General features: G+C 42.0%; 1 protein-coding gene across 1 annotated transcript in view; it reads right to left on the bottom strand.

Moving 5' to 3' along the window:
- Window positions 1-24,934, bottom strand: part of LOC140575369 (leucine-rich repeat and fibronectin type III domain-containing protein 1-like protein) — a 244,871-nt gene that overhangs the window by 136,416 nt on the left and 83,521 nt on the right. Inside the window, exon 2 of the mRNA XM_072695666.1 lies at window positions 1,352-1,531. The gene's annotated coding sequence lies outside the window, so the exon portion shown is untranslated. The remainder of the gene's footprint in view (window positions 1-1,351; window positions 1,532-24,934) is intronic.

Raw genomic sequence — 24,934 nt, forward strand, 5'->3', positions numbered from 1 at the left:
TCCGCTCAAGGAACGTAAAGCGTGACAAATAAAGTCTAACAGTGTGATGATTCATTCACAAAGATAACAAACCACTTTATTTTAAAAGTGCCCTATTATAAAATTATATTCTAGACATAATTGAATAATTAGTGTTCGGCACATGGAACTGACATACGGTGAACCTCAACCACTGTTATTTGCTGTAAAACAGAGCTGTTAAAAACCCCCAAACTGTTACATAACAGTCTTGACTTGCTATATTTACACACACAAAATTTACATAAACCCAACCCACTAGAAAAAGCACTAGTCAAAGCTGCTTCTGTATCTTCTGGAGAATATGGTGTTGCTGATACTATGGAGCAGCACATCATCTCCAGACTGCTAGTCATGGGAACACGGATTGCTTCATTAACCAAACCTCGTGACTGCAGCTTTTCCTGTGCCAATGTCCACAGAAAGGGAGCTCAAACTTAGCACATCAGCTGAACCAACAAGCTAAACACACATCACAAATGGAAAGTACAGGCTTATTTAATTTACTGCTAAGACTGGAGGAGGTCAATCTCAGGGAAGTGAGTGGGTGCAAGGCTAAACACTAACCGACTACAATCTCTTCAGCTTGCTAACAGCACACTCACTGTGCTGAGAGAACACAATGAGAGGACAGCAACACTATCTGGCAAGCTCATTTTTCATGTGAAAGGAAAATCAACATGTTTCATTCTGAGATCATATTTTGTGGAGTCCCTCATGGTTCTGTTTTAGGGTTTCTAAAATTGTTGTGAATTGTGGCAGTAATGTACTTATGAGAGTAAATAACTGAAATGTGGGCCTACATATGAGGTTTATTGGGTTGAACAGGACTAACTACACTCTTGCAGTTGGTCAGTGTCCTTTATATACTGACCATATCCATGAGATACTCCTGAAAAGCCAGATAACCAGATTCATCATGATACAATAAAATCTCCTCACATTGCACACCTCTAGGTTGAATGGAACTTTTGTCAATGCTCTGTAAAGCTTGCAAGTTTTCAACAGTAGCTGAAAGGAATGCATTAGTGGCTATCTAACCCAGACATATGAGTGGGTGGGGGAACATGGGTGGATCAATTTCTCCGCTGGTTTTAATGAGCTACAAGTAAGGAGTGATTAATACAGAATCACAACATGCCTTTGTAATCAGTGGGGATAACGGGGCTTCTAGTGTGTGAAAGCGGCTGGTGTGAAATCTCTTTTGGAGGCAGTGACACGGTTCCAGTCCTCCACCTGGGTGTCACGAGACAAGAACACAAAGCCCTGTGAAAGGCACACAACCCAGCACTGCAGGCCGCGCCCGCTGTATGAAAATCGAAATCAGACGCACCTGTAAGACGCAGGGGGACAACAGCCGCAGTTCTTCTGTGAGCCCTCTCACTCTCTCTCACTCCCTTTCTCTCTCTTCACTTCTTCCCCCACAGGACAGCTGGGGCTGCCTCGATTTTTACTGCGTCTGATCCCTCGGCACCGCCGTCATCTGCTCGCGGTCGATCAGTCATACAGCAGCCTGACAGAGAGAGAGAGAAAGAGAGACAGACAGGCAGACAGAAAGTGGGGGAAAGAAAAAGAGAACACATCAAGATAAAGCGATTGTCGAGACATTTGAATAGGAGTTCCCTTTGCCTCATATTTATTTACCCACCCAAGGGCAATTGATTCTAATCAAGCCCAGAAAAGCACTGACTAAGGGAAGCGCCTTCCCTTCACGCTGCCGAAAGGAAGAGAAGCAGAGAAGTGCAGATTGTTTTTCATTCATCAGCAGAGTTGGAGATGAATGATAGGTCTTCCTCTGCCTTCCACAGAGGAAGAAAGTTATCCAACATTCACTAGCGTGTGGATAAAATACGGCCTGCTGGAAAGCACTCAGTAAGCACACTACGGTTTGGCCACAAATCAAAGGCCTGAAACCCGGCACCCAACACTCTTCCACAAAAGCTAAACACAACAGACTCATAGCACCCTGCACAAACTCATTTCAGGAAGGTAGCACCACCATCCCTACCTCCTGCAAACTCCACCCCCACATGACCATAGCACCACAGAGCAGGTGGTGTTTGGGCGATGGGTCGTAATCAGCACTGCAGTGACACTGTCATGGTGCCGGTGTGTTAATAGTGTATGTTGCTCTGGTAGGAGTGGATCAGATACAGCAGTGCTGCTGGAGTTTTTAAACACCTCAGTGTCACTGCTGCACTGAAAATAGTCCACCAACCAGATATATCCAGTCAACAGCGTCCTGTGAGCAGCATCCTGTGACCACTAAAGAAGGACTAGAGGATGACCAACACAAACTGTGCAGCAACAGATGAGCTTCTTCTCTGACTTTACATTTACAAGGTGGACCAACTAGGTAGAAGTATCTAATAGAGTCAACAGTGAGTCTACTGCGTCTTATCCACTATATCAGTGTCACTGCAGTACTAAGAATGACCCACCATTATATAATAACTAACTACAAACCAGAGTGGTATTAACTTTCGTCCATATTATATAGTGTCAAAGTGACATAAGGAAGGCCTTGGGTGTGGCTTGCCTCAATTTGTTATTGACCTGCTGGCCACTCGCCAACACCCAGCACTGCTCGACCTGCGGAAAGGTGGAAGCTAAGGGGAACATTTATCAAATGTGGCAGATAGTGTCACCATGGCGATGTCACTGTCACCAGGTATACACAAATTACAGGCACATTTATCAATGAACATTATGCAAATCACCAGTGACACAGCCAGATACAGACCTACAGACTAGAGTTTCAGGGAGGCAACGGAGTCCCCTTTAAATTCATAAAGACTATATCTGGTATTAAGTAGGTTACATTACATTACATTATAATGCATATATATATATATATATATATATATATATATATATATATATATATATATTTATTTTGCCTGGAAATGACACAGGCATCTCCCAGGAGATAACATGATGATGTACAAGAGGCATCATTGTGGGAAAAAGTATTTCTCAGCTTTTATACACATTTGAACAAAAAGTGGCATGTCCAAAATTATTCATACCCTTCTCAATAATTAATAGAAAAGCCTTTATTGGCTATTACAGCAATCAAACGCTTCCTGTAATTGCTGACCAGCTTTTTGCATGTCTCCACTGGTATTTTTGCCCATTCATCTTTAGTGATGAGCTCCAACTCTTTGAGGTTCGAGGGTCTCCTTGCCATCACCCTGATCTTTAGCTCCCTCCACAGATTCTCAATTGGATTCAAGTCAGGACTCTGGCTGGGCCACTGCAAAACATTAATGTTTTTGTCTGCTAACCATTTCTTCACCACTTTGGCTGTGTGTTTTGGGTCGTTGTCGTGCTGAAATGTCCACCGGTTCCCAAGGCCAAGTTTCTCTGCAGACTGCCTGATGTTGTTGTTGAGAATCTTGATGTATTGCTCTTTTTTCATGGTGCCATTTACTGCGATCAAGTTCCCTGGTCCATTGGCTGAAAAACACCCCCAAAACATTAGGTTCCCACCACCATGTTTGACAGTGGTGATGGTGTTCTTAGGGTTGAAGGCTTCTCCTTTTTCACGCCAAATGGTGCACACATCATTGTGGCCAAACAATTCAATTTTTGTTTCATCTGACCATAAAACAGAACACCAGAAGTCTTCTTCTTTGTCCAGATGAGCATTTGCAAAGGTCAAGCGGGCTTTTGTGTGCCTTTTCTGGAGAAGTGGTGTCCTCCTTGGCCTGCGTCCGTGGAACCCAGCAGTGTGCAGTGTCCATTGAACTGTCTGCCTTGAGATGTCGCCACCAGCAGAGTCCAGATTCACCAGGATGGCCTTGGTGGTGATCCTTGGATTTTTCTTCACCTCTCTCACTATTCTCCTGGCCAGCACAGGTGTCACTTTTGGCTTCCGACCACATCTTCTGAAATTTTCCACAGTGCGGAACTTCTTGTATTTTTTAATAATACTTTGCACTGTAGCCACTGGAACTTGAAAACATTTTGATATGGCTTTATAGCCCTTTCCTGACTTGTGAGCGGCCACAATGCACAGCCGCAGGTCCTTAGTGAGCTCCTTTGTCTTAGCCATGACTGTCCACAAACCAACTGCAGAGAGCTGCTGGTTTTCTCCTGTTGAGTTGATTAAAACAGCTGTTCCCAATGAATCAGGGTAATTAGGATGCTTTAAAACAGCTTGGACTATTTGGAATGGTATAGAACTTTGGATTTTCCCATATACTGTGACAGTTTTCAAAGGGTATGAATAATTTTGGACATGCCACTTTTTGTTCAAATGTGTATAAAAGCTGAGAAATACTTTTTCCCACAATGATGCCTCTTGTACATCATCGTGTTATCTCCTGGGAGATGCCTGTGTCGTTTCAAGGCAAAAATATAACTTCTGGTTAAATAAAAGTAAATTTAAGTCAAACTTTGCCAGGGGTATGAATACTTTCGGGCATGACTGTATATATATATATACATTGTAATGTAATGTAATGTAATAATGCAATGTCACTATTTAGGAGATACATATTTTTTATTGGACACCTATGAGATATATATATATATATATATATATATACTATTTGGAGTCTACAAGGAGTGTGGCCTCATCATGAAGGACATCAATAGAGTGGCACTAGAGTCGCACAGGCTGGGTGAAGTGTTTTTATAGTGTCTGTTGGAGCTGCAGGACACTAAACTGAACTGATGGACATGGAAAGTGAGGTTGGCTGTAGATCCCGCCTACAGAGAAAACTGATGCTCTCTGTGTCACTCTCTTGCTACGTCTGTCACTCACTAGTGCGCTCACTCACTCACATGCTCGCTTGCGCGCTCTCTCTCTCTCTCTCTCTCTCTCACTGACTTGTTCCTTTACTCACACACTCTCCCTTTTACTCCATCCTTCTCCTTCACATTCAAAAAGCGATATCCAATATACAGTACCAGTCAAAAGTTGCCTCTACACTAAGTTAATGAATTCATACACATTTACTTATTTAGCTAGACCAATAAATATCCTTAACAGCTTATATGACCAAATAATCACCTTTCAGTTCAACTTAGGCCTATTAGAACCCCCTAGTCATGACATTCTAGCTACAGTGGATACCCGTGTGTCCCCAGTGTCCTCTTTTTTTTAAAACAAACATATGGTCACCCTAGCATTTGGGGCAAATGTTTTTAAGTTGATGATCAGCACATATTCAACCAAACCTTTGACTGGTACTACACAATATCCCAATTTGCAGGTGTCAGAAAGCTGTTATGAATATGCGGGATGATATGTTATGAATAAATGCATCTGTTTATCTGTCATAAATGTGCCATGGCACACTACTGTCGGCGAGGGAACAGGGCGACAACAGGAGCAACTGCACCTTTTTCTTTTGCCACAGTGCAGGAACCATCAGACTCAGTTTGCTAAAAACAGTTGTCAAGGTTTCATTACACTCTGAGTGTGTCTCCCAGTGACAAAATCAGCCAAGCTTGGGCGTGATGGTGTGAGCTGCGATTTTCTTTAGTGTTTTTTTTTCCCCCCCAAAGCTCGCACAAAATCCCTTTCTAACACTTGCAGGATTGCGGAAGACGAAACTCGCTTTGCATGTAGAAGCCGAACACAATCAAAAGCTCATTTCCTGCAACGGCTCATTTTAGCTCCATGGCTCAGAATAGGAAACACTGAAATCTGCTCAGATGTGTTTATGCTGAGGCGGCTCCAGCAGGGAGCTGGGACATGGATAGCTGGCTCATTAGGGGCGAATGTCGAGACATTTCACATGCGAGAGTTATGCAAGATTATGGGCAGCACAACATAGTGTTGAAGGAGGCCCAAGTATCAGCGTTTGATTGTTTAAAGAAGCATCAATCTCTAGCAATCTCTAGCAGGATTAACATGACAACACTGGATTTATTTATTTATTGAGATTGGACCCGCCATCCATTCCCATCTATGAACACATAACTTGCCTGTAAGATGTTTTGTAAGGAGAGGCTTGTCATTTAATCATACCCTCCAATATTGCATGATAATTTGTTTAATATGCTGCAGGATCTACATTAGGAGTGCTGAAATTGTGCAATTTAGCCTGATGTACCTGCCCATGCAACGGCACACAAACCCACAAACAAACAAAATACACAGCAAACAAAATACGGGCCCTGGGAAGGCCCGGCGAATCATAAGTGGATCTGATTCTCTGGATGTGAGATGAAGAGTGAATTATATAGTGTGTGACTCTCCCTTTGTCATTCCCTCCCTTGCTCGCTCCCGCCTTGCCCTATTTGGCCTGCAGAGTGCAAATGAGTCACATCTGAGAAAATGTCACTCTCTTTCATCAGACACAGCCAGTAAGCTGAGAGCCAACACATGAGAGGAAAACACGCATGAGTGCACACAAACACACACACACATGTACCCACACACACATTTACCCATGGCATTGCTTATCTTCTCAGGCATGACATTGAGGCAGCACTTCATATAAAATCTTTCCACTTCGATAAAAGCGAGACGCTCGTCCAAATCAGTTCAATCTAGCAACCCGTGTGAGCAAAAGGGACATACGGGGTGGGGGGGTTGGGGGACAGTCCGGGACACTTTCAGCATCAGCGATCTCTCCTATTCAAAACAATCAAGCTGCCGAGCCTTATTACAGGACGCGTGTGTCAACCCACTTCTGAGTCAACAAGGCATTTCTAAGTGACTCGGTATGCTTTCGCTAATATGCCGTAATAGACCGGATAGCCAGCAGCACATACTGGAATTACCAAGAGATGTCTGTACAGATTTGTACGAAGACATTTATGAGGCATGTTTATTCATATTTATTAGTGATATGGAAGCAGAACAAGCCTTTCTAGTATATAGTATGGTGTAAGGTGCTTAGTATAGTATGACCATGCACACAGTCAATGATTCCAGAGGATTAATGCTAGTCCAGTCCTGGGGGAAACTAGAGACAAGCGCTAAGAGCTACAGATTTGAGTGTCCCTGCCCTTCCTCTGAGTACAACTGGCATGTCCTTGCAGTGCAGTGTGGCACCTCTATTTCTGTGCCTTTATTTTCATTGTACAGTACAGTGAAATGGTTGTGGTTGCATATGCCAGCTTGGAAAGCTGGGGTAGGAGCACAGGATCAGCCATGCCATGGCACCCCTGGATCAGAGAAGGTTAAGTGCCTTGCTCAGGGGCACAACAGCAGCGGTATTGAACCTACAACCCTGTGATCAAGAACCCAGCATGTCACCACTGCCCCACCACACATTTCACAAACAAGGCTGGGAAACCTCATGTAGATGTTGACCCACAATGTGTTTGGTATCTAAAATGTGCTCTTTATTTTAGTGCTAGTGCTTTTAAACCCATGTTGTTATTGATTGTACCTACAGTGTATTTTGGACCATTCAACAGTCACACAGCTTCACCCAAGTGACACAGTCTGTGTCAAGCACCAAGTAGAAAGTGTGGATTGCCTTATGGATTGCCCCTTTTGATCTACAGTTGTCTTGAGGCCCTCTCTGATGTCGTTAATGGCTTTACCGCTGTGCAATCGTGTGACGCCAAGGAGCTTGACAGCTTTCTAGAGAGGCCCATGAAGCCTCTGCAGGCCACAGCGATGGCCACAAATTGCGCATGCCTCCTTTGCTACCTGGCACTTGGCCCTATTCTTATCATGTGCCTCCTTCACCTAGTTTTCCCTCGGGACATCAAGACTGGATGGTGGTCACTAGCATGGAATCTGGGAACTGGATCTGGGAGTTGCTTTCCCCAGGTGAAGGTTAATCTACGAGTCTCGATTGAGGAACCAGGAACCCTCATGGGTCTTTGGGTTTTGCTGGGTGGCACTGCTAGCTCTGAGCGATTCCATCACTGATACCATCTGCAAATGCATACAGCCCATGCTCATGATTCCACTATCTCTCTTCTGGTGCACTGAAGCAACAGCTAAAGATGCACTTAAGACCCTTTTCTCTAAAACAGTGGACAGTTTCAAGCTTTTGCCACAATAAGAGCGTGGATGGACTGGGAAGAATACTGTGTGCAGAGGCTTGGCTTAAAGAGCTCCAACCAAAAGATCTTCTGGTCCACTGTTTTCCCCCATCTTGTCCACACATTCTATCACATCCTCACCATCCTACTTGTAAGTGCACTTACTTGTACCTCCTCCTGGACCAGCTGTCATCTTTTGTTGCATTGTTTTTAGAAAGCTACCAAGGTCACCAGCATATTGCTAACCCTCTACCTCCTCCTAGTCCACACTTCCATGCCAGCCTTAAACAGGTTGTGATCGTTCAAACTCAACAGGAGTCAGTGTAACAGACCAGCAAGGACCATAGGACATGTGGTAGGATGCCTGTATAGGTTACACTGATCAGTTGACAAGTCTTGTGTACTGGATGCTGCTTGGATTCTCAGTACTCCAGAGTGTATCCGTGTAGAGGCACTAGATCTCGGAATGTGCTTTAAAATGATGGGGCCACAATTACTGGGAAATAATGAGATAAAATGAAAAATAAATGATTCACGCAGTGCCTGACACTTCAGTTCATGCCATATCAGGTTCATCTGCTATCAGATTAATTTACAACTGTCTGTCTATTGTTAACAAAGTAACCCTGAGGCTTGCAAATGTTCCTGGAGTCACTCTGAACCACAGTGTCAACTTGGAGATGCTCATTAGGACTCTAGGCGGTTAGGATCCTCTGACTGATAAGATCAATGCCACAATCTCTGCAGTAGCAGGAGAGCCAGCAGTCTCATGGATGATGCACTAATAAGGGTGCGATCAGGCAGAGGAACACAAACCTCTGACCTGACACACTGCAGCTGCCACAAGAGACACTAGCACAGACAGAAGAGAAGAGAGCAAGAAAGAAAAAAAGAGAGAGAGAGAGAGAGACAGGTAACAAAGGGCAGGTTAGCAAGCGACAAGCAAAATCTGTTTCCCTTCTTAGAATTCAAAAAAAGAAAGAGAAAAGATCGATATGAATGCGCAAATCAATTTGTTCTCAGCAAACCGCAATGACAGAAATAAGCTCAGGCCCCGGGGGGTTTCAGGAGGGCTGTCCGGAACAAAGGTGCAGTAATCATCAAAGCCATTGCAGGAATACACTCCATGTCATGCATTCCTTAACAACAATGGAAACAAATAAGAAGAAAGTGGTCATCTATGGCATCATGACGACTCTATAAGTGGCCAAAAAGCACAGGTATTCAAGGGTGTCTGTCCTTAAATAAGAATTTTCTTGGTAGACTCAAAGGCAAACCCAAAGTTCCTGCATGTACTTGCATGTACACACACACACAGCAAGTCATGAGTGTGGAAGCAAGAAAAGACAGCGGTAAAATGTCTAATGCTATCAAGAGTGCAGAGCCAGCCATAAGCCATCAGCCTCTGCTATCTTTCTTCAGCAATGGAAAGACCAAAGCCATTATAAGGAAAAACATGGAATTCTTAGCAACAGATGAAATGGATGATATAGTCCCCGAGCCCAAGATACACAATATAACAGGCAATACTTCTTGGGTGTTGTGTTACCAGAACTGTTTAATCTCGTGTCATGGCGCTGGCTGGCTGTGTCTGTGTTGGAGAAGATGTGCGTCGGCCTTCACATTTCCAGTGTCGAGAACACTGCATGTGATGGGAGGAGAATATGTATGGGTTGGGTAATTGGCGTGCACACAGTCTGCTACAAGCCAGTTCCAAGCTGCTTACTCCACTTCATTGTAGTTGGTCTGTAAAAAGAAAAGGGTTGTCCTACAACATAGTGCACTTTATTTTGAGAATTGGGATTTTTACTTAATAGAATGTTATAAAATTTATATTTTAATGTCTGTATAAGCTGTCAATGGACATTCTGGAGTCTAAGGGCATTTCTCAATTTTTGCATATCTCCTTAAATCGCTTTGTAACATAGTGCCCACAAGAAAAGATACTCTGACCTTAAACCTGAAAAGTCATATTTCAGAAATTCTTAATATTTCATGTGAAAACATATCCTTTAGTCATGTGAAGTCTTAGGTTCACAAAAATAGTTGAATGTATAAATAAAATATTATATAAACAGCATGAGATGCAGAAGAAGCCACCAATTACAGATGAGAGGCATATGACAGACTAATTAGGGATGCACCGATCCGGCTTTTTCAGTTCCGATACCAATACCGATACATAAACTGTGCATATCGATCGATACCCAATACCAGTCCGATACCATTGCTGAATTATTAAACTGTATACCTCACCATGTGGGAGAGACTTAAGGCATCAGGATTGACTTGAACATTACTTTACATAATATAACAAATTAACACATAGATATAATTACAGATGAGAGGCAGACGATGGACACACAAATCCACCAGTCAGACACGACCACCAGAGTATCTCGACCTGTCTTTATAGCCTTGTAACTCCAGATGTGAGTCATGTACGTTCTGGCAAGAGTCAAAAAGTCAAAAGGGCGGGCTCTACAGATTCAGGAAATGACTGAATCACATTTCTGAGTTGTATTATTGGTGCATTCATAGACTCCGGAGGTTTCTAATTATTGGCCAAAATTTTAATTGGCAAGTCAGACTTGGAATTAGTCCAGGAAATTGCAATCAGTGCATCTCTGAATGCACTTTGTCAGCTTCCAAGCTTAATCAACAAAGCTCTGAATCTAGCTGACTAGACAAGCACAGGATGTTTATCTGTGGTACCGAATCACGGGTATCCCCATGGTGCTCTGCTACTGGTGTTTGCTACCGCCTGTGAATACCGTTTGGAACACCTCAGCTTTATACAATAGTGGTGAATTGCTATTCTGAGAGCTTTCCATCAGAGCAGATGAAAACAGAGTCTGAAGTCTTAAGAGCCCTCAGAGCCAGGACAGGCTTTCAGTGTGTCCATTTGAGACAGTGTGGAAAGAGGAGCTTTCCCTGGGTATTTAGAATCTTAGTGAGACATGAAACCAACCTTAGGGTCCTCCTTAAGCATATTATGTGGGTACCAAGCAGGAAATGTACAGAAGAAGAAGAAGAAGAAGGAGACAAAGAGAGAGAGAGTTACTTAATCTTGGTAGGGCACGAGTGCGCCCTTGAACGTGACACTTTCATCCATTTTTCCTGTTCTCCCTCATCCCCCATATTGCACAATGTGAACATGCTTTGACTTTGATAAGTAAAGAAATAAATAAAGCGCACTAAAAGACAGACCGAGACAATGAGGGCTGTACACAGGCAGAAGAGACACACAAGAAAACAGAAACTCAAGAGCATGCTCCGTAGCCAACATCCGAAACAAGTCATGCCCCCAGTGCCTCCTTTTAAGAGCTATCAAAAAGAACAGCTGAGCAGAGAGAGAGAGAGAGAGGGAGAGGGAGAGGGAGAGAGAGAGAGAGGGAGAGGGAGGGGAGGATATCTAATTCCTATTTCAGGATTTGTAGCTGAAAGAAGAGTCCTATCCATTTTAAGGCCTTTCTGTCCACAAAGCAATTTTATCAGTATTATAAAGGTGATGAGCAGGTGAGGCCCCGGGGCTGGGCTGAGGACAAGGCCTTTCCCCAGAGAGGACAGAGCCATCCACAAGTGACCACACACCTTCAGAATAGTTGTTTTCTGTCACACACACAGACAAATTGAGTGTGAGAGGTGAAGAGGGAGAGAGTGGGAAACTTGGTTGACTAATAACCTTGTAAGAAAGAAGAACATGGCCATTTCTGTCTGCTTTCTCCTATATTGCTTTAGCAATAACTGTGTGAATAAGGCTAAAGTGGAATTTTCTTTTTTTTTTGCATTTCAAAAAAATTCTGGAATATATTGCGAAGTTCTGGAGTCCACAAAAGCACAAATGGCTCAGGAATATGGTTTAAACACTTCCTGGATTATTGCCGGATTGTATGTGACCCACATCCAGAGTTACAAGGCTATGAGGATTGGTCAAGATGCTCGTTTCTGACTCTTGCCATGGTGGATACATGTGTCTGTGTTCTGCCTCTCATCAAGTGTCTCGTCTTCTGCCTCTCGCCGTTTATATACTATTGTATTCAAAATACCCTCTGGTCAAGCACCAAAACTATTTGTCCATGTGATCAAAGGGACCATTTGATATGTGAAGAATTTCTTAACTCTTTCAGGTTAAGGGTCAGAGTATCTCTTCATACAGTACTCTAGGTCACATGGTGTCTCCTTATATAGAGAGCTGAGATTGTTCTTTACATTTTGACATCATAAATGTGAGGATTATCTAATATGCAAATGGCTTAATATGGGAAAATGGCCTTAGACTCCAGAGCAGGGGTGGGCAATTTCGGTCCTGGAGGGCCGGATTCCTGCTTAGAAACACCTAATTTAATCAGCAAACAGCAACTCACCTGTGCCGGACTCCGGCCCCTGTTGCCTACCCCTGCTCAACCATCTGACAATATTTGCACCATACAAATGTACTTAGCATTATTTTATTTGATTTTTGATTAACAAACATATCATAAACACATCCTGATAAATCCCATGTCACTGACTTTTGGATGGTCCATTAGGCCACTGGGTGCTTCTTGTTTGAAGTCTGGTCGACCATATTTAAGATTAGACATTTGGTAAATCATGCGATTTTGCTCACATGCCATAATAGCTTCTGTTAACCCATAGTTTTATTGCCTTTCATTTATTTGAAGAAGCTCTACACTAAACTGTTTAGTGTCCCACCTTACAGCATTTCAACCTGTAGTAAAGGATCCCTGTTGAAGAGAATTGAAAAAGAAAATGATATAAAATTGTACAAAAATGAGACCCAAATCTGACAATCAAGCAAATCTAAGAGCTTAACCCTAACCCCCTCTAATGTTTCTTACAACCTCTGTACACAGTCTAGGATCACTGCAGGAAAGCTCGGCTCCTTAAAGCCTCTCTTCTCTGCTCATTGCTGCACATTCTCTTCAATGCCACGCATCTAAATGAGAAAGGAATTTTTTTGGAGGGACTGACAGGGGTTAGAGTCCAACTCATCTCCAGCTGCCAGTCATGCAGCTAGTCTGGGAGCTCATTCATTCTTCTCACAATGATTACTTCAGCACAGCCCTGTCCCTCAAAGGGAGGCTGACAAAGCTTTAACGCCAGTCGCGCACAATGCCGTATTTGACTCAGTGTGCCCAGAGAGGGTTTTTTTCTTTAGCATATCCTCATTAATAACTTCACTGAGTAACCTATCACACCCTTGCTGCTCTTCCTACTCAATTTCAGGTTCTACTTCTGTCAGCCAAGGACAGAAAGCTGAGGCTGCAGTCGGCACAGGCTCACTGATAAATCACACAGATGGTAGGGTAAGAATTTGGTGTGTAGAGCATGAATGCATGGAACCAAACCGCATTGTGTCCACAGTCCAGGCTGCTGGTGTGGGGAATGTTCTCTTGGCACACACTGCAGTATGTCGTAACAGCAGCTCTACACTCTTTAAAAGGTAATTCAAACAGTTCTTTAAGAGATTTTTGGTTCCATACAGAACCATGTTTTAATAGATTTTAATCTATTTTTTTTTTTTTAGAGAGCATAAGTGTGAAGAACCGTGAAATTGGTATAGAACCTCTGCATAAAAGTAAGGCTTTTAAAAGCTTCTTTACACATCTCTCACACATCTCTGTTACAAACATGGTTCTCTATGGAACAAAAATGGTTCCTCTATGGCATTGCTAGAAAAACCACTTTAGAGTGGCCACTAAAGAGTGCACATCATTTGCAGGATGGCGTGTTGAATCAGCAGGCAAGTTCCATTTAAAGTGGAATGGAAATTGTCAGTAGGAATCTGGGGAATATCCTTAGCCTCATTGGTGAAGCCATGTTTGCTACATTCTGAATTTAATGGCAGAAATGGCATACTGAGTGTATGTGACGGGGTGGTTAAATTACCAGAAGCATGACCGACAACACAAAACCACACTGTTTTAGTGACCAACAAGGGAAAGACATGACAGGAGTGTATTTTGAGCATTCTTCCTTAAACAATGTACGCTGATTAACACATATTACATATGCCTCTGTGTTTTGGCAGGGTTTAGGGACACAATGTTTGCTGGGAAAGAAAGATTAGATGAGGTAGCTGATCTATAGCTCATTGTTGCATCTCAAAGCTGAAAATTCCAATGCCATGGGTGGGACTGTACTGACCAAGGACTTGCCAATGCAAATCCCGCTGGTGGGTCTGACCTTGTGAAAGGGTTAAAAAAAGGCTGCAAATAGAATTTCCACCACTTGGGTCACAACTTTCACAAGCATCAAACGTGACACACAGCATCTTGGCAATTATCGCATCTCCAAATGTTCTTGTTATGCCAAGACAAGGCATCTGAAGATCTGTAGGATGGTGTGATGTAAGCAAGTCCTGGACAAGACCCAGGTGTGGAGCCTAGAGTCGCCTCTTGACCAAAGCCAATTAGCCCATCTGTCCTTTCAAACGGCACACGGGCACAGCATGTATACAGATAGCCGCATATAGAAAGCTTTTACCACACACCACAGGGTTTATCAGTTGACCTTGCCCAGCGGAGTGGCTGCGGTGGCAGCACACTGACAGAGGGGGAAGACAGAGTGTAGAAGAGATGCAGGGTGGAACAGGGAGATATGGAAGGTGAAAAAGGAGCCCGGCTCTTCCTCCATCACGTTTGCCGTGCCGGGAGGTAATGTGGCAACTCCTGGTCAGAATGAGGCTTGTCGATAGGCTGCTGGTCTTATTTTTAGCATGTGTATGTGTGTGTGTGTGTGCGTGTGTGAGAAAGAGAGAAAGAGAGAGAGTGTGAATGTGCACAGGCTGTCTGCTACCATGCTATGCCAAGGAAGTGTGTGAAGAGAGGGGTTATGGTCCAATTACTCTGATAGAGCAGGTAGGACAAAGCCACACACTTCTCTTTCAGTTCAGCTCATGTTCTACTTATTATTCTATATTATTCTGTTTATTGCGTATATCTGTTACAAATAAATTAGTAAATGCAGTGACAAACCATGAATATTAAAGTTAGGTCTACAATTTGGGCCACTGATGTCAGAACACACCCCTAATAATGCCCATTTCTGATAGCATCCCTATAGGATTTCTAGAATGTGCTAACTGTGCTAATTCTGGTGCATATTCCATACATTTTTAGTGATACACATTACAGCTTCTGTCCACTGGTGGCACTGTTTTACCAAACACACAAACCTTGTCTGCCATGTATTCGTAGAAGATTTGAGAAAACAGTGTCACTACAGCTGCATTCATGTTACTTTTTTAGCTGCATCGTGGAGCTTCTACAAAAGACATTAATGAACAGACACTCCTGCAAATTTTGACATTCTACTAGGGTTGTGTTTGGGGTTAGGGTCAAAGTCAGAGTCAGGTTAAGGGTTAGGGTTAGGTTTAGGTTAAGGTTAAGGTTAGAATAATTAAACTAGTAGTATAGTTAATTAGTAATAAGTAGTATAATTAAACTAGTTGCTTTATAACCAGGATTAGTAGTATGTAGTGTATTAGTGTAGCATGTATGAAGCAGCATCACAGTGACTCTTTGAGTAAAGAAGTTGATGTCAATTGTATCCCTTTCCAACAACTGACTGAAACCTAGTTAGCCTATAAGTCACATTCATAGTCAGTGACTTAGAGTGAGCTGTTCACATATAATTGGTCCCTTCTATTAGAAAACCACTGGCTGGCTTCTGTTCTGCTCCTTAAGGCCTAAACACTGGGGGAGATCCATTGGCTATACCATATATGAAGGTTCTTTAAGGGGTCCCTCAGAAGAACCACTTTTGGCCCCATAAAGAACCATGTTTGTAATAGAGATTTGCTTAGCATGAAGTGAAGGTTCCTCAGACCTGTTCTTCATACTTCACATGATTCCAATTATGATTTCTTATTTCATGGTATCGAGGTAGATGCAGCCAAAGGAGCTCTCCCATTGGTTAGGCCTTCATCTGAGAAAACATTACTCTTTCTATGAAGCCTTGATAGCTAGTCTTCTCATATCCTCATCAGAAATAACACTCTACCTGACTACTGTAGGCTGAATGGCAGGTGTGGTTGTTATATCACAGCCATTATGAGTTTGAAGCAAGATCTCTTCTGCAACTCACTTTCATTACATGAACTTCATGGACTGAACAGCATGTTTTGAAGCTTCAACAACATTTACATAGGACATCAGAGTCTTAGTATGCTCTTAGAACTCATACCAGTTCTCCACTGGTATGGGCACTTTTAGAGACATGGACCCTGTTTACCCAGCATCTAAAGACACATTTCATACATCATGAGCGGAAGAACATGGTCAATAACTCATAGTGATACAGGAGAGCACGTGGCAGAAACCATTTCTGGGAAACCATTCCCATATGAAATTGTCTTTTATTGAAAGTATCCATAGAAGCAAGTCTTTGGCATTCAGAATAAGAGCACTGTAAAAAAAACAAAAAAACAAAGTGTCAATGATGCATCACTTTATGGAGGCAAACAAAAGCGCATGTTGAACATTTACGGCCCGAAAGGTAGGAGCCATTCGAACGAAACTGTTATCAACCAGGCAATTTAGCACAAACAGTTGTGACGGAAGGGGAGGGGGGGAGGGGGCATGAGCCGAACTTCTATTACGACCGGGATGGGCTCTGTCTGTAATGCAATTCCTGTTCCCACATAAAATACAACAATGCAGATGCGACACCATCAAACTCCCCACCTCTCTCTCTCTCTCTCTCTCTCTCTCTCTCTCTCTCTCTTTCTCAGTGTTCAAAGTCACATTTAGTGTGAAGGCTCAGTGGTGAGTAGCTCATCAAATTTAAACTCCTCTCCTACGACAGGAACGCTCGCTCGAGTACATCTAGCTCACACTCCCGGGAAGAAAGTTCCTTGATTTATTCAGCCTGACTACTCATTGGCTGTATTCATCAAATATTACAAAGAAATATTACTGTACTGCGAAAAGAGAAGAGCGCTTAATGGAATTAGTGTCAAAACGTCTTCGGTTAATTGTCTTCCCTCTAATAGAGCCGAGTCCGTGGGCCCCCATCTGAGCCATTTCTTTTTTTTTTTTCCGGCACAGGAGAAAGGATGAAAAAGTGTTTTTATCTGCAATGGCCTGTCAGGGATGATTGCATTTCAACGTGCCTCAGATCGGCGGAATACACTCTCATTCGCCCGCTTCTCGGAGAAGACAGGGGAGCGTCTGGCTGATAATGATTTCAGCTGGCGCCGTTACTTACCAGACAGGAGCTAGCATCAGTCCTCCTGCTTCAAAAAAAAAAAAAGAAAAAACAAGAGAAACACACACACACACACACACACACACACACACATACACTTACAAAGGTATAGCTCTCGCTGTCTCCCTTGAAACCACAAGCAAGTCATTATGGAGGCCGGTGCTAACAGAGCAGATCAAGTCTTGCTGAGAAAAGCAGGCAAAGGTTTTTGGTTATGATATTAGGCTTTTTGCTGAGGATCTACAGAACATCATCTATGCCGCAGAAGACAAATAACCACAGGACACGCCTCAGAGTGTGTAACATCATCTGGATAGCTAAAAGTAAGCAAAAGGTTCGTCTCAGGGAGCGCTCTGAGGAGCTGTCTCGACGTTCGATTTTAGCAGACACTGGAAGATACTCTTCTGTGAATTGCAGTCCTTGTTATTTTGCTTTGCTCAGGGATGATGTTCCCTTTGTGCTGCTTTTAGCATAAACACCACTTTCACACTGCTCTTTTTTTGTCCGGTGGAGCTGCCGGGCTTTTTTTCTGAAGCTCACCAACTGTCGCCTGAGGTTTGAGCCACACTCCCTCTTCCCAGACAGGAAAACATAAAAAAATAATCATCAATCAACATATAGTTATCACACATTGAAATATATGTGACATATAAGCCAACTTGTTTTAGGATATGGGGCATTTATTTCTGTTGTAACATATACAAACATTTGTATCAATATAATATATATAGTAAATGTCACACACATACTATATATATATATATATATATATATATATATATATATATGTGTGTGTGTGTGTGTGTGTGTACTATAATACATATTTACTTACTATTTACTTGTTTATTACATTTATGTGCATTCACACCTGTCAGCCATAACATTACTAGTACTGGTGATGTCAATAACATTGAATCTGAGACACTTTGACAAGGGCCAAACTGTGATGGCCGGACAACTGAGGGGTGTATGCAGCGGTCAGTACGTACCAAAAGTGGCCCAATGAAGGACAACCGAGGACACTGCCGACAGGGTCATGGGCACCTAAGGCTTACTGATGTGATTCATGGGGGCCCCACCTCACAACCTGCAGGACTTTAAGAATCTGCGGCTAATGTTTTGGTGCTAAATACCACAGGGCGCATTCAGAGGAACTCCATTCCTTCAAATTATCAGGCAGGTGGTGCTAGTTATGTTATGGCTGATGTGTCTATGTGTTAACCTACCATGCAAAAAATTGTGCATGAAAAATGACTTGGAAAAAATGACTGGAAATATACATCCCATATTTAAAAATGACCCATTTTGATGACCAAAAGTTGGCACAACAAGTCCTTATGGGGTTTTAGTTACTGTGCCTTTAAGACTGATGTATGCAACTGCTGTCTGTACTGATTGGCTGAACACCAATGTAAATGAGTGGGCTTAAAGCACTGTAGGATAAGTAAGTGTATGTACAGTACTGTATGTAAATGTGCTGGTCTCCATGGCATCACAAATACAGTACGTTTAACAGAAGCTGTTCCGTGGTGCCGGCCAGCCTTTAAAAAACTCCAGCTGATTCTCTTCCCTTCGCTGCTGCTGTCCTCCATGTATAAAATATAGGGGTTTACTGAGCGCCATGCGAAAACGAAAATCTTTTTTGGCAACAGAGCCCTGATCAGAGCTTGAAGCTGAGAGAAAATGGCAGATTCACGGATCAAAATGGCTGCCACAAAGTGAAACTCCCCAGCCAGGGCTGTCTCTTCTTCCTCTGCGAAAAAGCAAGGACACTCCCTCTCTCTCAGCTGAGCTGACATCACACAAAAGAAAGGAACGCACTATCAAATAATTCATCTCCAATCTCAAGAGCAATCAGTTAGTTAGAGGGAGAGAGCACTTGATAGGTCGTAGATTGTATCATATGGAGATATGAGAGTCTTCACTATATTACTGATATTCAGACATGATCAGATCATCCAGTGTACTCCTTGCACCCCTCTCAGACTGATAAGAGGAGAAACTGACCATCCTCAACAATCTGCTTCCAGCAATCAGCCCAGGAAAACTCCGCCCACCCGGAGAGAGGACCTTTGCTGTAGGCCTCTCCCGCCCCCTGAGATTCCCTCTATACTGACTTTCATCTCTGCTGGATTGTTTTGAATTACGCCTCTCAAAATCAGGCAGCCACAAGCACACACACACACACACACACACACACACACACAGAAAGGTCTCTCATCACACAATCAGTAGGAATGGTGCTGGGATTTGGTGCCATTGATGCTGGAGGCATTTTAGTCTTCGTTCTCCTCTATCCTCAGTTCGCTCTTCCCCTTATTTCACATCCGGTGACTGACAAACATCTAAAAGCATGTCTCGAACTTAAATATTCAAAACAGATCCTGATTTGTCCCTCACTGAAATGGATGATAATACCATAATCCGGTAATGACCACAGGGACTAAACCAGATAAGGAAGGATACAGCATACAATATAGTGTAAGTAAGGGATTAAGGGCATAGTGATACTGCATGAACCAAAGTGGTTCTCCCTTGTACCATGAGAATACCAGAGAATGATCTGCGGAAATGGTAGTTATGGTAGTCCTTTGACTGGTTATTCACATTTTTGGAAAGCATTTTGTGGATGGATCCATAGCTATAGAGCATCAAAAACTATTTGTTTCACTATTTGTATGTAGAGTCTCTTTTGTTTAGCGTGTATAGTAAACACTTTGTGTAACGACTGTCTGCAGTTATATTAACCACTTTCTTTATTTACAGTAAACATAACACAATACGATTAAGCATAACCACTTTTGGAAGTAGAGTAACCTCGTGTTAGCATAACCCCACCCTGCAGTTGCAGTGATTGTAGTTAGCATAGAGTTAGTCAGCATTCGTAAGTACAAGGTGTGTCCCAATTGCATGCTAGCTAGAAATGTAGTGTATATCATAGATAAAAGTGTGTAAGTATGGTATACTCAAATATCCACCATGCATACTTTTTACTTTTTGAATGCAGTTACAATGGACACTGTTATCGACAATGCAATGCAAAACAGAAAGGGAGAAATTACTCACGTACGGAACAATTACTAGAAAAAATGGCGGATAACGATGCAAGTGCAGTGGCGCCGGTGGCTGGTCAACTTGCAGAGACGTATGTTGGCATAGCAATGCTTCCTCACTTCCTGCTAGTACCAAACAAGTTAGTATGTTCATATTTTGTGTACTAAGCTGCCAAACCCACACTGTTAAGATATAGAAGTATATAGTACATGCAATTGGGACAGAGTCATAGTAAGCTTATGTTGGTATAACCCTTTCTGCAGTTACAGTAAATGTACAAGTTAGTATAACCACTTTCTGAGAGCGTAACCATTTTTTGCAGTTACATTAATCACTTTCTGTGCTCACAGAACACAAAAAGATGTTAGCAAACCTACCTTCTGTTTTTAAAATAAGTTAAGATTTGAGCTGTGTTCTGTGGTCAGCTGATGGTAACCTTAAGCATTTATGATTTAGCATAACCACTTTTTGAAGTTTAGTAACATTAAGAGTTGGCATACTAACTTATTCACTATAAAAATTCAACTTTAAGATTTAACATCAAGCATAATTTAAAAAGGTAAAGGTGCACGTATTGGTCACTGTACTATGTACAGCGAAATGTGTCCTCCGCATTTAACCCACCTGTGGTAGTGAACACACACACACTAGTGAACTAAGGGCAGTGAGTACATACACACACAGAGCGATGGGCAGCCAACTCCAGTGCCTGGGGAGCATAGCGGGTAAAAGGCCTTGCTCAAGGGCCCAACAGTGGCAGCTTGCCGAGCCTGGGAATCAAACCCACAACCCTGTTATCAATAGCCCGGTGCTCTAACCGCTGAGCCACCACTGCCCCAAGTTAAAATTAAGCTTCGGTATAAACACTGTAATCTTTAAAACTAACAACCATTTGTCTTGTCATAACAAAAATAATTCACATTAGGTAGTTTTTGTAAATATTTAGGTGGCATGCTTATTATCGCACAGATTTAGCTTTAGTCTATAACTTGGTCAACAACCAAGTACCACAATATTAATGGAAGTACAGTAACCTTGTAATCAAGTACCACAACAGTAACCATACATCACAATATTAATGCTATATCCCCAAGTGAGTTTTTCTGTATGAAACCATTTCAAATCATTTCAAAGCCTACAAGCTTTGCATAATTATATGAAATATGCTATATGCTGATATCTAAGATCAGTCATGTCCCTTCAAACTTTGAAAGCTAGCCAACAAGCTATCAAGGTTATTTTATGTCAAAATCTACACTGATTACATGCAATATGGGAATTCCTTCCAAATATTGCAGTGCATTTCTTTTTTGGTGGTGTTGTTGTCAACTGACCACCAGTTCCAGACTACACAAAAAATTGTGTCAGCCTTCTTTCGTCTCTTTCATTAAAGAGCTATTTTTACCGCTCATTTGCTGCTGGCTGGATGTGGATCACTCCAGATATACACGGGACACTGTTGAGCCTGAAAAAAAAAAAACAGCAGCTCTGCAGTTCTTGACACACTCTAACCAGCATACCTACTATCATACCCCGCTTAAAGGCACTTAAATCTTTTTTCTTGCCCATTCTCTCTCGCATTCACCATCCATTTTCCAAGCGCTTCAAGCCTTTAAAATCCTTGTTTAACCTGGTTCCTCCCCTTCATCTGCACTTCATACTCATCTGACTGAAGTGGATCCAACAAGTGAAATCAATTAGCTTATACCATATCCATCAAATGGTCAGCTTGTTTCAAATACTGCTCAGAATATTTTATGCTGACAGTGAACATGTTCATACAATGTTAGCAACCAGGGTTCTAGACCAAAAATTCTATTCGTTCAGGATTAGTTTTATATCAGTAGGTGGAGTAATGCTGTATTTTAGTCCTGCCTCAATCCACCATGTCAGTTCTGCATCCAGAAATAAAAGATTCTGATAGATATATTTAATAAATGTCACAGAAAAAAAAATATTTTGGTTCCGTTAATAGCAGCCATTTTTTATGAGGTGTAAGTCAACTGTCAAATTGTTAAAGAACCTTTACATTGACTTCTCTGAGCTTCTAATAGGTTCTTCAAACACAAATCTATTTACCCCAAAAAAGGTTCTTCTATGGCCTTGCTCACAGAACCCTTTGTAGCACCTATATTTTTAAGAGTTTGGGGGGTTGCTTGTTTTTATGGGTCCCTTTATAGAATTTAAACGACACTGGAATCGTTTCCTTTTGTTTGTAGGCCTTAGTCAAGCTAGTTGTACAAGTCTGTAGCGAATGTGGGAAACCAAGTGCTGTACAGCACAACACTGAAATCTTGAAGATTGTGCAAAGGACTTCTGACAGGAGCCACACACTTCTAGCAGCTTTAGTCAGACGAAGAGCCACTCCCATCTCTGTCATCTTTACAGAGATTTCTTATCCCGAGCGAATCAGTCGTTAACATCACAGACATCCTGTGGTAACACTTCATTACCCCACCTCCCTGTGTAAAACTAATCCCGTCCGAGCAGGGATGAAGACGCGAGGAAGCATAAAGTGAAATTAAATTTGACTACCATATTGGAACTCTCTACTTAAGGTCTCTTTTAGTTTAAAGCTAAGCTAATCAGCATCTTGAAAACCATGAGTAATTGTTTTCTTGCAAATGAAGCATACAGGAAACCATGACAAGCCGTTTTAACTTTCCACAGAATTATTCACTTCACTGCTTGGATGGGATTTGAGCTGCAAGCTGTTTTTAATGTGCTTACTTCAAGAGGCCAGGGAGGTTTTCAGTAATCTTTTAAAGTTTTGTCTGGCTCTAAAAAAATGAACAAACACTTTGAGTCATGCTAAGGCTATCAAGATAACAGAGTGCTCGTTATTCAGAACCCCTCGTTTATTACTTGTACTTACTTACTAATATGGAGAAGTATCTTTTTAGCTTCATCTGTTCTACACATCATCAGTTGAGCTCTCTCTCTCTTTCTGCCACTCTATTTTCTTGTGAGGAAAAAGTTAGGACACCCAATGGCCTAATAGCCGCTATTTCCCCCTTGGCTGAAATAACTTCAGTTACACGTTTTCTATAATGATCTACCAGTCTCTGACATCAACTGGGAGAAAGTGGAGTGTCTCCCACTCCTCCCCACTTCTTGAAAATCTCTCCAGACCCTACAACAGAAAGGCAGCTCCAAACCATGACATTTTCACCTCCATGCTTCACAGCTGATATGGGTTCTTGTGCTCAAATGTTGTGTATGATGTATGACAAACATGTCCTCTGTTACTGTGCCCAAATAATTCAGCTTTGGATTAATTTGTCCAAAGCACATTGTTACAGATGTCCTGGCCTTGGTCTAGATGTTCTCTAGGAAACTTTAGTTGATTTATTTCGACAGCATGGGCTTCCTCCTTGCACACTTCCCAAAAAATAGACTCTAAACTTTAAGTTTAGTGTCTAAATTAGAGGTATTACTGTTTAAGCTTAAAGGTATCTTTGAATTATTAGTCTACTTAAACTAGCTGAGTTTTTTCTTGGGTAAATAGCAAAGCACTTTTGTAAGTCCGCTCTGGATAAGAGCGTCTGCTAAATGCCTTAAATGTAAATGTAAATGTAAAATCAAATGTGTGAGGTCTCTTTATGATGGTAGATGCTGTACTTTTTCAGCTGTGGCAAGAGCTAACTGTAGATGGTCTGTTAATACAGATAGAGTTTTTGCACATACACCTCTCTCTCTCTCTCTCTCTCTCTCTCTATATATATATATATATATTGTCCTGCCAAGTGATTCATTTCCGGACACAATGACTGGCAGTAAAATGTGGAAAGTGTGGTACTTACACTGTCAATCAAAAAGAATTACTCAGATGTGCAGACGTCATTGTTCAGCTGCATCATAGGATCTGTCCTAGCTTTTGACTTTTTACCACAAATAATAATTTGGTCTGCCAACAACAAATATATATGAAGCCATAAATAGGAGTAGGTTGAGAAGTGACAAAGTTTGGCTGATTTCATGTTTAAAATGACCACATCTGGATCTTGCTGAGAGCTTTTTGTTGAATAATGTGTGAACAAGAAGTTCAACTTTTACTAGGTTAAACTTCTAGAGAAGGGTGGTAAATAGGCCTGTAAAACCACATCTGAGCAATTCCCACCCCAAAGTCATATACTGCTATTTCTATTAATCTAAAAAAAACAACAACTGACCATTGGTATGAATCAGTGATCATTACATAATGTGGGGAAGTCTTTTTAACTACTAGCATATATACCAGGGGTACTCAAAAGGCGGACTCCGGTCCGGGTTGGGACCTAAATGAATTTTACTGAACAAGCAAAGGAATTTTCCTTGTCAAGGAAATCATAGAAGGAAAAACACTATGACAACAGTGACATCACGGAGACACGTATCAGCAGCGTGTGTTCATTAAAATGAGCATTTTACTAATTGACAACAGTAGGGCAATGGCTGGTTTATAGGAAGTGTGAATGCAGCAAACAGTGTCTTTGTCTGGTCATTTCACCTTTGCATAAACACTATATGTCCAAATGTTTTTGGACACCCCTTCTATTAAGTGCATTCAGCTAATTTAAGTAGCACCCATTACTGACACAGATGTGTGAATACACACACACACACACACACACACACACACACACAGCTTACCTAGTCCCTGTACAGAAGTACTGCCAATAGAACAGTAACAGATAAATATAAA

This window comes from Salminus brasiliensis, chromosome 13 (genome assembly GCF_030463535.1).
Source record: "Salminus brasiliensis chromosome 13, fSalBra1.hap2, whole genome shotgun sequence".
In the NCBI taxonomy this organism is placed as follows: Eukaryota; Metazoa; Chordata; class Actinopteri; order Characiformes; family Bryconidae; genus Salminus; species Salminus brasiliensis.